Raw genomic sequence first — 15,473 nt, 5'->3', positions numbered from 1 at the left:
TCTATTAAGAAGATGTATAGAATCAGTGTGTTTGACACAGGGCCATAGGTCAAGTAATTATAGGGACATCCATGACCGGATGGATGACAGCTGGGCCTCATCAGAAGATATATTTACCAATAATGAAGTTCAACTGCCTTTAACAAGCACGTATACTCACGTGAATAGATAAGTTCTCTCAAAGTTTAATAGAGAAGGTTATTCAAAGTTCATATATTTGATCTGACTTTATGTTATCTGACTTGGTATGATGATTTCTTTTATTCACCTTATTTGCTATTGGCTATAATTACCTCATTTCCCCCCCCTTATGGAAGTTTTTCCATGCATAAACTTTCATTACTTCTTACACAACACTCTATGTCTTTAATACACAAAGCTAATATATAATATTCCACACAATACACAACATAAATTAATCTAGGCAAGATATAGGTCTGTCTGGATGTTTTATTCTCCTAATCTATGGAGGTATTCCCTCCATTCTCTCCCCGACCCCATTTTGACATATGTGTCTGTTTCAGGAACTTTTTCTTCAAGAAAGCGCTCTGTCAACACGAACGCCTTCTCATTCTGTATCTCTTTCACTGCTCTGATAGATAGCTGTCTTAGCACAGGGATTGCACAAGGAATAAAAGCTAGGCCCGCCACAGCACAAATCAACAAAAATAACATTTGTTTAATCCACCCAGATCCAGGCACCCAAGAAAACCACATGTTTGTAATCTTTGACCTATCTTGGATGCCCTATCCTGCAATTCCTTGGCAATTCCTGTGACCACACCTGATTTATTCATGTAGAAGCAACAATCTTCTCCCTGAAATATATACATACCTCCTCTCTCTGTGGTTAGAAGGTCTAAGGCACGTTGATTTTGTAGGACCACTGCTGCCAATGAATCTATCTGGTCTTGGCTTCTACCAGGGTCCCAGCTATTTGATTCAGGCTTTCTTGGAATTCTTCTGATAATTGCTGAAACTGTATTACTGAGTGTGTTACACCACCTATACCTGTTCCTACAGCAGTACCTATTCCCATGACTACTAATAGTGGGACTAGGATTGGTACCCGTTTTTGAACATGCCCCATGACAGGAACAGGGATGGTATGTTCTCCACTGACAACACCTATTTTAGGAAAAAAGTGTACTAGTGTGCATGTTCCAGTCCAATTTGTTGGCATCTTTTCCGCAGAAGAAGAAAACTCCCTTTTCCCCTACACACACGCCTATGTTCATGGAGAAAGCATGGGTCCGATGGTTCTTTTCATTAGTCCAGACCCCCAAAGTCCCTGCCACAAACATTCCAGCCAGGGGCTGTAATGGGACTTCTAGTGAAGGGTCCCTTTGCTTATCTCTGAGGATTGGGCCTTCTAGAAGATATCGGGAGGATATCTTCCCCAGGGGGAAAGAGGATACATAAGCCTGTGCTGGATGTAATGGAGAGCCAGATAGGGAAGCGAGGGGGTTGGAATACACTGGGGCACCTTTCCTGGGATGCATTCCCGGATCCCTTCCATCCTCCCCATCTTGTGATGGTCGCACTAGGTGGTAGTGAGAAAGTGACCTTATGATGAGATGAGTGATGTGCAGAAGGAAAAAGATCTTTGGTTAGTTTTACATCCATAAGGTCTGTTTTAGGACCAAAGGAAACTTCTGATGGACATTGTTCTTCTGTGAGAGATCCTATAGGCCTACCAGGTTTCTGATATCTCTTTACACACAGTGAAGGTGTTCCTATGAGTTCCACACCAGTGGCTATTGGGCCAGCAATAGGGAGGCGGCTTTTTCCCAGCTGTTGGAATGCCTTATAAAAATCTCCTTGTATCGGAGATACTGGTGCTTTGTTCCTACTATCTTTTTCAAGGACTATTGTAGCCTTTGTCCTAGCCCAGAGTTGTGGATTGACAGGAATGGCATGATAAGATGAGGGGCTAGCAGATAAACACAACCAGCATTTTTGACCTAGGTTAGGGTCATACTGATTGACAAGGTTTTGACCCAATTCCAGTATCCTTGATATGTAGTCTCCTCTTCTTAGTTGTTGCATGGGCCTGCTCTCCTTTTCTATTCCCCCAGGTACTGGGATTGTTAAACTCTTGACCTCAGGTCTAGGAGTTGGTTTAGGTCTAAGGCTCCCTCCCCACCTTATGATACCATGCTGTTGGCGGGAGTGGACTTTACCCAAAGTGTCCCCATTCAGTGTCCTGATGCTGTTAGTTCCCCTGGGATTCTTGACATCTTTAATTCCTTCTACAGGGACAAGGGGAATTTCTTGAACATCCACACAACATGGGGAACTACTGTTCAAGCTAGCATCACTCATTAGACCTTTGGCTAATAGTACCCACATCCCTAAATAAATCATAGTGACCTTATTCCCACACCCACAGGACCTTAAGAGCGCAAGACCCGAAGTTTACAAATTCACCAGGTCAGGAAGAGATTTAGAAGTATACGTAACTTGGGTGAGGTCAATATCAATCGGATCCCTAGGTTTCCCACAGAGTTGGTCCTTATATATATAAAACAATACCCCCAGAAGTACTAAACCAGTGGTGGCCCAGAGTCTCCACACCCAATCTTCCTCAACCATGAGTGTGTTTTTAATAAGTGCTTACTGGATACTATCACTGTTAATGGGTTTTACATTACAATTTACAATCTTGGAATGTTGTCTTTCTCCGTTCCAAGCTTCGGCCGTGCGCTGGGAACCAGCTTCCGGGGTGGTTCAGCAAGGCTGACGATCACCACCGTGCATTGAGAGTCCATTGCCGGTAGGACTCAGCAGGGTGTATTCTTCTTAAACCTCAACACCAAGGGCCTGTCAGTTTTTGTCACCTGGTATGTGACTGGATCACTCTGGTCTGCGGGCTTCAGTCTCATCCAGTGGATCCAGGATCTTCCTTCCAAGGTCTTAACTGCAAGAGGTGAACACATCACAACAGTATATGGCCCTTTCCATCTAGGTTTTAAAGGCTCATTTTTCCAATGTTTTATCCATACTCTATCACCAGGTTTGTAGTTGTGACCTGTAGTTGTAATAGGGGGAGGTCTACATTCCTGCATATAATGCCTCAGTTTGTTGACATGATTGTTGTGCTGTTGTAACTGCAAAAGTAATTTTCTTGCTTCTACCCCCACTTTTTGAACTAAATCTGGCCAGCCTTGAAAGTGGTGCTTGAACAAGGCAGGGGATCTCCCATACAGAAGTTCGAAAGGAGACAGCTGGTATTTGGTTTGAGGGGCTGTTCTAAAAATGTACAAGGCCATGGGGAAAACTTGAAGCAATGGCAAGTGGGTTTCTAAGCACAGTTTTGTAATGATTGCTTTCAATGATCGATTCGCACGTTCAATCTTCTCTCTCGATTCTGGCCGAAACGAACAGTGATACCGCCATTTCAGGCCTGCAGCTTCAGCCAAGTGGCGATTTATACGTTGCACAAATTCTGGGCCATTGTCAGAGCTGATGGTAGATGGACATCCAAATCTAGGGATTATTTCCTTTAAAAGAAAGCGTGCTATTTGTATAGCTAACTTATTTCGAGTGGGGAAGGCCTCAATCCATCCAGAGTAAGTGTCAATGAAAATGAGCAGCGCTTTATAACCATTGCATTTGGGCATATCAGTAAAATCCACCATTAAATAATCCATGGGTAAGTAGGACTAGTAAGCTGCTGTCCTGGTGGTAAACGCGGTCCTTGCTTAGCATTTACTTGTGCGCACGTAGGACATTGGGAAGTTGCTTTGGCAACCAGATTCTGCAAGTTAGGTATGTAGAATGTTGCTTGCAACTGTTGGGCCAAAGCCGTTTTGCCACTATGTGAGGTTTGGTGTGTCTCTGATACTAAAGGCCAGGCGAGTGAAACTGGTACCACTAGGCAATTGTCTGGAAGGGTATACCATCCCTTCACCAGATTGGCTTTCAAATCTCCTTCGGCTTTTTCCTTCTCTACCTGAGTGTAGGTGGGATAAGATCTTTCAATGTAGGATTCAATTTCTTGTGCCATATAGAGATAATAATCATTCCTATCCAGGGGCAGGTGTGCTGCCAATTTGGCCTCTCTATCAGCAAATCGATTGCCTTGTGCAATGAGTGTGTCCGTCTTCTGATGACCCGGACAATGGATGACAGCTAAGGATTTGGGAAATTGTGCAGCAGAAATCAACCTTTTAATTAAAGGGGCATGTTGGATTGATTTGCCTGTAAAGCCCCTTTCCTTGTAAATAGCCGCATGTGCTTGAATAGTCAAAAAGGCATATTTACTGTCCGTGTACACATTAATAGTCTTCTCTGTGGCTAATTCTAATGCTCGGATGAGTCCCCACAACTCAGCTGCTTGGGCACTGGTACCCACTGGAAGAGGGGCACTTTCAATAACTGCGTGTTGGCTAACTATAGCATATCCTGCATAACTAGCTCCTTTTTCCATAAAGCTTGAGCCATTAGTGAACCAGGTAAGCTGGGCATTTGGAAGAGGGGTGTCAGTCAAGTCTGGTCTACAGGAATACTGATGATCTAACACATGTAGGCAGTCATGCAGCGGGAAGGATGTATCAGGTACAGGCATGAGAGTAGCTGGATTAATAGTGGCACATTGGTGAAGACTTATCTGGGGGTTTTCTAACAGCAGAGCCTGATATTTATGCAATCTCTGGTTACTTATCCACAAGTGTCCTTTGTTTTCTAGGATAGTTTGCAATGCATGGGATGTGTAAACTGCTACTTCTGAGGTAAAAGTTAGTTTGTTTGTGTCTCTCATAAGTTCTGCCACAGCGGCCAAAATTTTAAGACAGTGTGGCCAGCCTTGAGCCGGGCTGTCCAACTGTTTGGACAAATAAGCCACCCGCCGTTGCCATGATCCTTGCTGTTGAGTTAATACCCCTAGTGCCACATTCTGACGGACATCTACATAAAGACGGAAGGGTTTGGAAAGGTCTGGCAACCCTAACGCTGGAGAGGATGTAAGTGCTTCCTTTAAATGACTTAATGCATTCGTTTGTTCTTTGCTCCCTTCAAACGGGTCTGTTTCTGCTCCCCGGGTTGAAGCGTACAGGGGTTTGGAAAGTAAGGCAAAATTGAGTATCCATAAGCGACAAAAGCCCATGACTCCCAAAATGCCTCACAGTTCTTTTCGATTTTTCAGCAGGGGCAGTTGCAAGATCGCCTGTTTCCTAGGCAAGCCTAAATTTCTCTGACCTTGAGACAGAGTGTATCCCAAATATGTAACCTCTTTCTTTACTAATTGAGCCTTTTTCCTTGAAGCTCTGTATCCACAGTCTTTCAGTAATTCAAGGAGGGTTTGGGTATTTTTGAAACAGTTATCCTGAGTGGTTCCTGTTACTAACACATCATCTACATACTGAAGGAGACAGTCCCCTTCTTGAACAGGTTGGAAGTATTGCAAGTCCAGAGCCAAGGCGTGCCCAAAAAGGGTAGGAGAATTCTCAAAGCCTTGGGGTAATCTTGTCCAGGTATACTGACAATGTCTTCACAGTTTAGAGTCTTTCCACTCAAAGGCAAACAAGTCTTAGCTATCAGAGTGTAAGGATATAGTGAAGAAAGCGTCTTTCAGGTCTATGACGGAGAACCATGCGGCTGAATGAGGGATGGTCCCCAACAAAATGTAGGGATTTGGGACTATTGCATGTAGCATGACCACAGCATTATTGATGGGTCATAAATCTTGTGCCGGTCTCCACCCCCCATCCGGTTTTTTTATGGGCAAAATTGCTGTATTCCATGGGGATTGAGTTTCTCTAAGTATCCCGGCGGCTAAGTATTTGTCAATTAAAACTTGAATGGCTTCTGCCGCTTCTTGAGGAACATAATACTGGGGTACTCTAATGGGCTTGTATCCCAATTTCAGTTTAACTTCTACTGGGGAGGCAAATTTAGCTAGCCCAGGGGGGTTGTCCTCTGCCCACAGGGTAGGAACGTTAAATTCTTTCCATATACTTTCCTGAGTTGAGTCTTGCATTAACATTAATCACCAAGTTTCTTCCACTGGATGTGACACTGTCAAGTACTGTCCATTATCATTGAAGGAAATGGTGGCTCTCAATTTAAAAAGTAGATCTCTTCCTAACAGCGGAACTGGGCATTCAGGCATATACAAGAATTGGTGTTCTACTAGGCCATTCCCAACCTTGCATTTAACCGGTTTCAGTAGGCTGTGTGTGGCTGGTGTGCCTGACACTCCCTGGACTCTGACTTTCTCCTTTGATAAGGGGGCCACTTGTTGATTAATTACTGATCGACTGGCTCCGGTATCAATCATCATGCGGACTTGACGTCCTCCCATCATGGGCTCCAGGGGTGGGTCCGTGGGGCCCTGGCCTCTTCAGTCATTCCATTCCATCTTGGCTAGGCCGATTACTTCCTCCTTCTGGTACTGCTGGCTGGGTTGTCTGTCTGTACCTCTTCTTCCTCTTAAAGCTCCTCTCGGGGTCCCTCTAAAACTTCTTCCTCTCAACATAGGTCGCCCACGCCCATAGGATACTCCTCTTGATCCTGTACTTCTATGGGGGCACTCTCTCTGCCAATGTCCTTCTTCTTTACAGATGGCACATTGGTTGGCTCCTAAAGTAACTCCTCCCAGGGCCAAAGCTAACATTTCAGTCTTCTTTCTTTCTCTAATAACTTGCTTCTTTTCTTCTTCTCTATCTCTATTTAGGTAAACTTTTCTGGCAATTTCTAGGAGTTCACTGGTGTTCTTTCCTAGAGTTCCTTCCAATTTCTGTAATTTTCTCCTGATATCCGGGGCACTTTGACTGATAAATCGTTCATTCAACAGGTATCTATTTGTCACATCTTCTATGTCTATCCCAGTATGGATTTTATAGGATTCTACTAATCTAGTCAAAAAGATCTTAGGGCTTTCATCTTTTTCTTGGAGTATAGTAACAGTTTTGACATAATTAACAGGACCTTTTGCTGCCTCTCTTAAAACATTTATGCATAAGAGGCGGTAGGCATCTAATAGAGGCTGGTGTTGGGTACTATTGGGGTCCCATTTGGGGTCAACTTCTGCAGCTGCTTCTGTTTTCTGTACAGCATTTCCATTACCTGGAAACATTTGGGTTAAAACTTTTTTCTTAGCTGTTTTGAATTTTTCTCGGTCCTCTATGGAGAGTAAGGTGTTTAATAATTGCTGAATGTCTCCCCATGTGGGTCTATGAGTTTGCATTATTGTACTGAATAGATCCACTATTTCATTGGGCTTTTTGCTAAACGGGCCATATTGCTGCTTCCAATTAAGTAGATCTGTAGTTGTAAATGGCTGATATTGAAACAAGGGACGAATGATGGGCAGTCCCTGGGCATCAGTTCCATGACTTAAAAGCTCCCTCAAGGGGACCAGAGTTTCTGCCTTCTTCAAACTCGTCTGGCTCCGAGTTCGAGAACTAATGGGTTTAGATTCTTCTTCTCTTTCTTCTTCCCCATCACTCTTGACTTCCCGTTTGGCTTGTAGTTGGTGTTTCTGGGGGGGCTGGTCTTTGGCACCTTATCCGCTGGCAAGGGTGGATAGAGGTTTTGTCTTGGGGCTGGCAAGGGTGGATAGGGGTTTTGTCTTGGGGTTGCGGGATGTGGTGCATATGGGGGAGGGTGACTAACTTCTTCCTCCTCCTCCTGACTGAAAACTTTGTTTTTAAATATCTTTCTGTTGGTTCTATTTTTCTCTTTCATCAAACACAATTTCACACATTCCTGCTGACATTTCTTAAGCCAAGAGGGGGCTGCCTTTTGAGCAATCTGCCACTGATCTATGTATGGAAATTGGTCCCAATGGCCCTCCCGGGTAATGATCCGATGTACCTTGGATATCACTATTGGATCCAATGACCCTTCTTCTGGCCACCTTATGCCAAGGGCAGGCCAGGTACTTTTACACAACATCTTCAAGGTTTTGGGATCACACGGGGAATCACCATAAGTTCCACTATAGGCACTCTTAAAATTGGCTAACATGCATTGTAATGGTGTCCTGGGGACACTATTACTTCCACCCATTCTAACAACACTACCCCTGGCTCACGATGCTGGATGTTCCGACAGTCGTCTATGAGAACCGCAGAGGTTTAATCACCCACGCCAAAAAATTCCTTACTGGAGGTTTTAGGACGACACCTTGTCTCCTAGGGGGGTGATTAGACCCCCTCTTCTACCACTAAATTGGTAAGTAACCCTTTTTACTTATACTTGCCTGCTGGCTTTTCTTCTGTCCTGGTGGCCATCTGTGGAGAGGTATGAATCTGGTCTGACCTGAGGATCCTTGACTGGTCTGCGTCTGGCAGCAGGGTTCATGGTGTCTTCTCACCGAAAGATTCCGTAGACTTCAATGGAGTCTTTGTGGCCGGCCTGTGGATTTTCCTTGGGAAGGCGTCGGTCCCTGCCGGAGCAGCTATCAAGGCAGAACAAAACGTCTTTGTCCTTCAGTCCCTTCGTGGTAACGCCAGAAAATGTTGTCGAAAATGAAAGGCTGAAACACATTCCTGGGTCAGACAGATTCATTTATTTGCGCAAAGGTTCAGTGCAGTGTTTGGTTCTAGCAAATCTGAACAAGGATTAATTATGATTTCATGATTTTTTTTAAATTTGATTTATATGCCGCCCTTCTCCGGAGACTCAGGGCGGCTTACAATGCGCTAAGCAATAGCCTTCATTCTTTTGTATATTTATACAAAGTCAGCTTATGGCCCCCACAACTGGGTCCTCAATTTACCTACTTAGGAAGGATGGAAGGCTGAGTCAACCTTGAGCCTTGGCGAGATTCAAACCTGCAGTAATTGCAGGCAGCTGTTCTTAATAACAGGGTGCTTTAGACCACTGTACTACCAAGGCTCTAAATATGGCTCTAAATAATTTAAATATGTTTTCAAGACAAAGAGTTCTATGAGCCCTTCCGGCTTCCATATATGGTTACATTAAAAATACATTATACTTATATTACACTTTACTAATTACCAAACCATTACATACTAGTTAATAAAACTATTTTGGCTACACATTTTTACTACTCCATCATTTACTCATAATTAAACTATTACAACTTTACTTAACCCATCACTTTATAGTTTACAACTTTCCTTTAAGTGCTGTAATGTTTAAATGCAGAAATTATGGCTATACTTTAAACAATAAGTAACCTTCTGTCTCCCATGTATATCTGTTCAGATGTTCACATATATCTGAATTTCTGTAGTTTTTGATTCTATTAAGAAGATGTATAGAATCAGTGTGTTTGACACAGGGCCATAGGTCAAGTAATTATGGGGACATCCATGACCGGATGGATGACAGCTGGGCCTCATCAGAAGATATATTTACCAATAATGAAGTTCAACTGCCTTTAACAAGCACGTATACTCATGTGAATAGATAAGTTCTCTCAAAGTTTAATAGAGAAGGTTATTCAAAGTTCATATATTTGATCTGACTTTATGTTATCTGACTTGGTATGATGATTTCTTTTATTCACCTTATTTGCTATTGGCTATAATTAATTCAGTATCATGAGACTAGGCATATAAAATAATTTAAAACAATATAGTACAAAATGATACAAAAGCAAATGGTTTGACAAAATAATACAAATAACAAACAAATCATCATGGAAAGACTCTTCACTGGACTCTATCCAAAGGCCAGAAGCAAAACTACAGATTTTAAGGGTTTATTTAATAAGTTCAAATAAAAGCTGTAAAAATCTGGGCAGAGATCATTCCAGAAAAGAGGAACAAAATCGGGTCAAAGTTGTCTTTCTTTTTTAAATTGTAAAATAAGTTATAATAGAAAAAAGTGAAAATTTATTTATTTATTTTTATTTTATTCAATTTGTATACCGCCCTTCTCCTAGTGGACTCAGGGCGGTGCACAGCCAAAACTAAAACACATAACAATACAAAATTTAAAATTATTAAAAGAATTATATACTTTGGCATATAATATCTATTCCTATTTTAATTCAGTACTAAATATCCCCCTAGTTCTGATTAATAACAGAATAACAGTGTTGGAAGGGACCTTGGAGGTCTTCTAGGCCAACCTCCTGCTCAAGCAGGAGACCCTGTACCATTTCAGACAAGTGGCTGTCCAGTCTCTTCTTAAAAGCCACCAGTGATGAAGTAGCCACAATGTCTGAAGGCAAGCTGTTCCATTGGTTAATTTTCCTCACTGTTAGGAAGTTTCTCCTTAGTTCCAGGTTGCTTCTCTCCTTGATCAGTTTCCATCCATTGTTTATTGTCCTGCCCTCTGGTGCTTTGAAAAATAAATTGACTCCCTCTTCTTTGTGGCAGCCTCTCAAATACTCTTGTTCTTTTCTGTACTCTTTCCAGAGTCTCAACATCTTTTTTATAATATGGTGACCAAAACTGGATGCAGTATTCCAAGTATCATCTTACTAAGGCTATATAAAGCAATACTAGTACTTCACATGTTCCCTCTGTTAATGTCATCTGTAAATTTGATAAGTTCCCCTTCTAATTCCTCATTTAAATCATTTAAGAAGATGCTGAAGAGTACTGGGCCCGAAACAAAACCTTGGGATACCCCACTTGGTTTCTGGTTATAACTTTGCTTGTTTCTAGGTATTTGTAGATCTGTTGCTTGATTATCTTTTTCAGGATCTTCCCAGGTATTGATGTCAGACTGATTGGTCTGTAATTTCCTGGATCTGTTTTTTTAATGAGTTTAAATATCATTAGAATTTCCACCATCTTAATATGACGACATGTTTGAGAATTCACCTAGAATGTTAAAATGCTACTAAAAAGGTAAAAGTTTCCCTGTCATGTCCAACTCCAGGGCACAGCGCTCGTCTCTGTTTCTTGGCTGAGGGAGCCAGTATTATCTGAACACAATTTCTGTGGTCATGTGGCCAGCATGGCTATATGGTAAAGGTGCACAGAATGCTGTTACCTTCACATTAAAGTCATACCTATTAATCTACTTGCATTTGCATGCTTTTGAATTGCTAGGTGGGCAGGAGTTGGAACAGGAACTGGAGTTCACCCCATTGTGTGGTATTCGGTCTCAAATTCATGTTATTTGGGACCTAGTCCCAAAGGTTTCAAAAGCCAACTGAACTTCCCTTCTCATCCAAGAAACATCCTCAGTCCTGACTGAATGCTGGTGAATAGAAGGATTGTCATTGCATCCTACCTTTGAAATACATTGGGGGGGGGGGGGTTAATGATTCTCAGAGAGCTAATGGTTCACCTTCAAAGTGCTAAGAAACAGATGACTGCAAATAATATAAATCCTTCCATTCCCCAACATTCAGTCAGAACTGAGGATGCTTCTTGGATGAGAAGTGAAACATCTCCAAGAAAAAGCACAAAGTCTAGTTGTCTTTTGAAAAAGCACTTTTGGGACTATGCCTTGACAATGAATGGGAAAAGGAACTTTATAACACTTTATAAAGTCTTTAAGAAAAGGGAATCCATGTTGGTGTTGAGGACATCTAGAATCTTTAGAGTTATCCATTTTATTTTTAGTGTTCCCCCCCCCCCACACACGATACATATATATATATATACATAATGCATTTCCAATGTATTATTAAGAACACAGGACACTGCATCTGTAATTCACTATATTGTAGCTTGTGAAGCATTGAACAAATTTAGTTTCGCACTGAAAAACTATCGCCGATTTAGTAGTGTGGAAATTCTCACGATCAATGGGAAGAGAGGTTTTAATTACCTAACTGCCTTGTAATTTTTAAAAAAATCTCCTTGTACGACATAACAAAAAAAATTCATAGGGGAATGCTTAAAAATGTAGGCAAATGTATGTCTGATACAGTGACATTCTATTAGCTTCCTCGTGGATATTATGTGCAGTGCCCGAGCCTCTAAATAAGTGCTGTGAGGTAGGATGATGAAGAGAGGAAGATAAGATTATGTAATTTAAGTGTATATATATCTGGTTTAACAATCCCTGTGGCTCTCAGGACCAAGGAGGTTGTCCACCTACATATTCTCCAATCGAAGTATGGGGCATCAAAGACAAATGGACAAAAATGTTTGAAAAAGAATTTTTTTAAAAAAAAAAAATCCTCTTAGAATACTTCTGTCTATTTATGTGTATTCACCTAAATACAGAAAAATATAGCTTCATTTTGTGTGATAAACTACAATTAACTGGATCACAACTATTATAAGCTATATTTCTTTGTTTAAAAAATTTATATAGCTGCCCATGGTATTAGTATAATATAATATCGGTATTATAGTATAGTATAAATCACCCAGGGTGATTTATACATATTCTTGAGTCTGCCTCTTCTCAGGGGATGAATTTTTAATCAGATTAAACAACACAGATTGGCAAAATAATCTTAAAAATGGTGTATGAGAGATACAAACAAGGTCATCTATTAACTTAAACATGTAGTAATAATACCCATACACAAATATACAAACTGGTTCAACCTTAATTCTTACTTCAATTTCATTGCTAGAATCATAAAAAGAAGATGCTAAATTTGTAAATGAACAATCATATCCTATGAACCATACAAAGGCTAGTTATATGGTGAGAGAGAAAAAGCAATTGATACGTTAGGGGTGAAATCTGGTATGAGTATTTCTTTTTAATGAGTACATTTTAATCCTTAAACTCTTATCTCTTGCATTTTAAACATGAAAGTGTCGAATGTTCTTTTTCATGCACAAATATTTATTGAATGTGTTTATGAAGTAATCACAAAAAGCATCTATTGCACACATGAGAAATTACAGATAGTCCTTGACTTATAACAGTTCATTTAGTAACCATTCAAAGTTACAAAAGTACTGAAAAAAGTGATTTATGACTGTTTTTCATATTTACAATGGTTGCAGCATCACCATGGTCACAAGATCAAAATTCAGGCTCTTAATATCCAAATTAAGCAATATAATCAGACACTTTTAAAAGAACTCTTTGTAGAAACCAGACTTGAAGCTTTGTTCTTGTCATTTTTCCACTTTCCTGAGACTAAGAATTATCTTCTTTTCAAAAAGCTTTTTAAAAAACAGTGCATTAGTTGGGATTCTAATTCCTGAGAAGCAATAATCCTGATGCTTCAAAAACAGTTTTTTTAAAAAAATAAACTGAATGGCTAAATATCTCAGCTAGTGATATCCCTGCTCAATCAGCTTTGTTCACTGTTCTGGGAAGGGATTGGAAAGTGGAATTCAGTATTAGATTCCATCTGTTCGGTGCTTGTGAACTGGCAAACATGGAAATTACATTCATGCTGAATGATATAGATATCAGAAATAAACAATTCAAGGCTTAATCAAACAAATAGTTTGATTAAGTTTATAGTAAATAGTTTAACTATTTAAGTAAACTATTTAAGTAAATAGTTTAACTATTAACAAATAGTTTGACCCTACTGTTCCGACAGGTGGGGTTGTCTAATTGAATGATTTTAAATTGGGTTTTAACTTTGGGTTTTAAAATTCGGCCAAAACTATTTAATGATCTCTTCTGCGCATGTGCGAAGATGGCGGCATCCAGCTAGCTCCCGTCTGATGATGGGACTGTTTTGGCCTTTTTTGGGGGCGTAGGGGCCGTTAATACTTTTTACGGCCCCAGCCCCGGCGAGGAGAACCCCCACCCAACCTGGGGAGGGCTTTATGCCCCCCGGAACATCTTGGCTGGAGCTAGGGAGCCAGCGGTCTATGAGGCCCTGTGGAGCGCCGTGGAGATAAGGGTGGCAGCGGCAGTGAGGGAGGCGACGCCTTAACTCAGCTGCAGCGACTTTCCTGGCTGCAGCTTGATGCCAACAGAGACAAGGGGCTTGGAGGGGGATGGCGACTCTGGCGGCAACGCGAGGAGTCGTGGGCAATGTCCCCCCTCCCCCCCATTTGAAGTGGCAGCGGCGGCGGCAGTGGCAATGAAGGAGGCGACGCCCTAACTGCTGCAGCTTGATGTCAACAGAGACACGGGGTGACCCCCTCTCCCCCCTCCCCCCCCACTTGAAGCGGCATTAGCTGAGATGTGAGGGAGGAATGAGGAGGTGAGGGCGGCCAGGACTTATACATCGGCGGAGGAGGAGATGTTATCCTCCTCTGGGGATATAATTCCCCCCTCCCTCTCCCTGCCTCACCCTCCCCCCTCCCTTTGCGGGTTTACGAAGTGCTATGCAGGACCTTTTCCCATGTTCCAACTTACGCCTCTCGCCGGAAGGAGAGACCAAGCACTACTATGGGGGAGCTGAGGGACTTTTTATACCCAACGGAGGAGACAGAACATCATCCCTGGTGTAACCATCTCTAGGGAGACTAACCATCGTGAGAGGATGGTTTGGATATGGCCCTCCGTTGGGTGAAAGAAAAACATCAAAGGACATTGGATCTTCTCCCTGTCGTGAGAGGACAGTGGAGTCCAGCTCTACGATGGACATTTGTGATCTGTGCATGGTTATCTCTCTGGACTAGGATTAGTGCCGCCACATGTTTATTGGACCCGTGTCCCTCCTGGTTGGTACTGGCCTCCCGGGAGGTTACACGAGGCTGGCTCCAGGGGATTATAAGTGCTTCTCTGAGTGAGGGTGCCTTTCCTGCTGCTTTGAAAGAGGCGGTGGTGAGGCCCCTCCTCAAGAAGCCTTCCCTGGACCCGGCTGAATTAGCCAACTACCGTCCGGTCTCCAACCTTCGTTTTGTGGTGGAGGTTGTTGAGAGTGTGGTGGCACGACAACTGCCCGGGCACCTGGATGAAGCTATCTATCTGGACCCATACCAGTCGGGCTTCAGACAGGGGTACAGCACAGAAACGGCATTGGTCGCATTGGTGGATGATCTCTGGAGGGCTCGGGACAGGGGTTGCTCCTCTGTCCAGGTCCTGTTAGATCTTTCAGCGGCTTTTGATACCATCGACCATGGTATCATGCTGCAGCGGTTGAGGGGGTTAGGAATAGGGGGAACCGTTTTGTGGTGGTTCTCCTCCTTCCTCTCCGACTGCTCGCAGTTTGAGTTGATGGGGGGCATGGGGAGTGCCGCAGGGGTCAGTCCTCTTGCCCCTTCTGTTCAACATTTATGTGAAGCCGCTGGGTGAGATCATCTGTGGTTTTGGGGTGAGAGTCCATCTGTACGCTGATGATACTCAACTGTACATCTCCACCCCAGACCACCCCAACGATGCCCTTGATGTGATGTCTCGCTGCCTGGAGGCCGTGCGGGTCTGGTTAGGGAGAAATAGGCTCAGACCGCGACGCCTTGTGCACAGTCACTCACGCCCTTGTCACTGTTGTGGCTCCGCCCTCCGAGCCTATCCCATCAGAGGAAGAAGGCTCCAAACATGAAGAAGAGGAGTCGGCCAGGCCTCCCTCTCCAGGCCCCTCCCCTCTGGCACTGCCTCAGGTGCCGGCCGAGGAAGAGGAGATTAGGCAGGAGCCAGGTGTCTCCGATGAGAGCGAGGGAGGTGATCTGTCATTCCTGGATCCACACCAATGAAGGCATGATAAACGGTTGCAGCAG

At 42.8% G+C, this 15,473-nt stretch overlaps 1 long non-coding RNA gene across 1 annotated transcript; it reads right to left on the bottom strand.

The window, feature by feature from the left end:
- Window positions 1-2,583: 2,583 nt before the first annotated feature.
- Window positions 2,584-8,495, bottom strand: LOC148112681 (uncharacterized). Its single transcript, XR_015729250.1, has 2 exons — window positions 8,207-8,495; window positions 2,584-2,920 (listed from the first exon to the last, which is right to left on the bottom strand). It is a non-coding gene; the product is annotated as an uncharacterized LOC148112681 (long non-coding RNA).
- Window positions 8,496-15,473: the final 6,978 nt, after the last annotated feature.

This window comes from Pantherophis guttatus, chromosome 8 (genome assembly GCF_059756535.1).
Source record: "Pantherophis guttatus breed Tessera chromosome 8, ASM5975653v1, whole genome shotgun sequence".
In the NCBI taxonomy this organism is placed as follows: domain Eukaryota; kingdom Metazoa; phylum Chordata; class Lepidosauria; order Squamata; family Colubridae; genus Pantherophis; species Pantherophis guttatus.
This window is presented reverse-complemented; position numbering and strand designations above follow the sequence as displayed.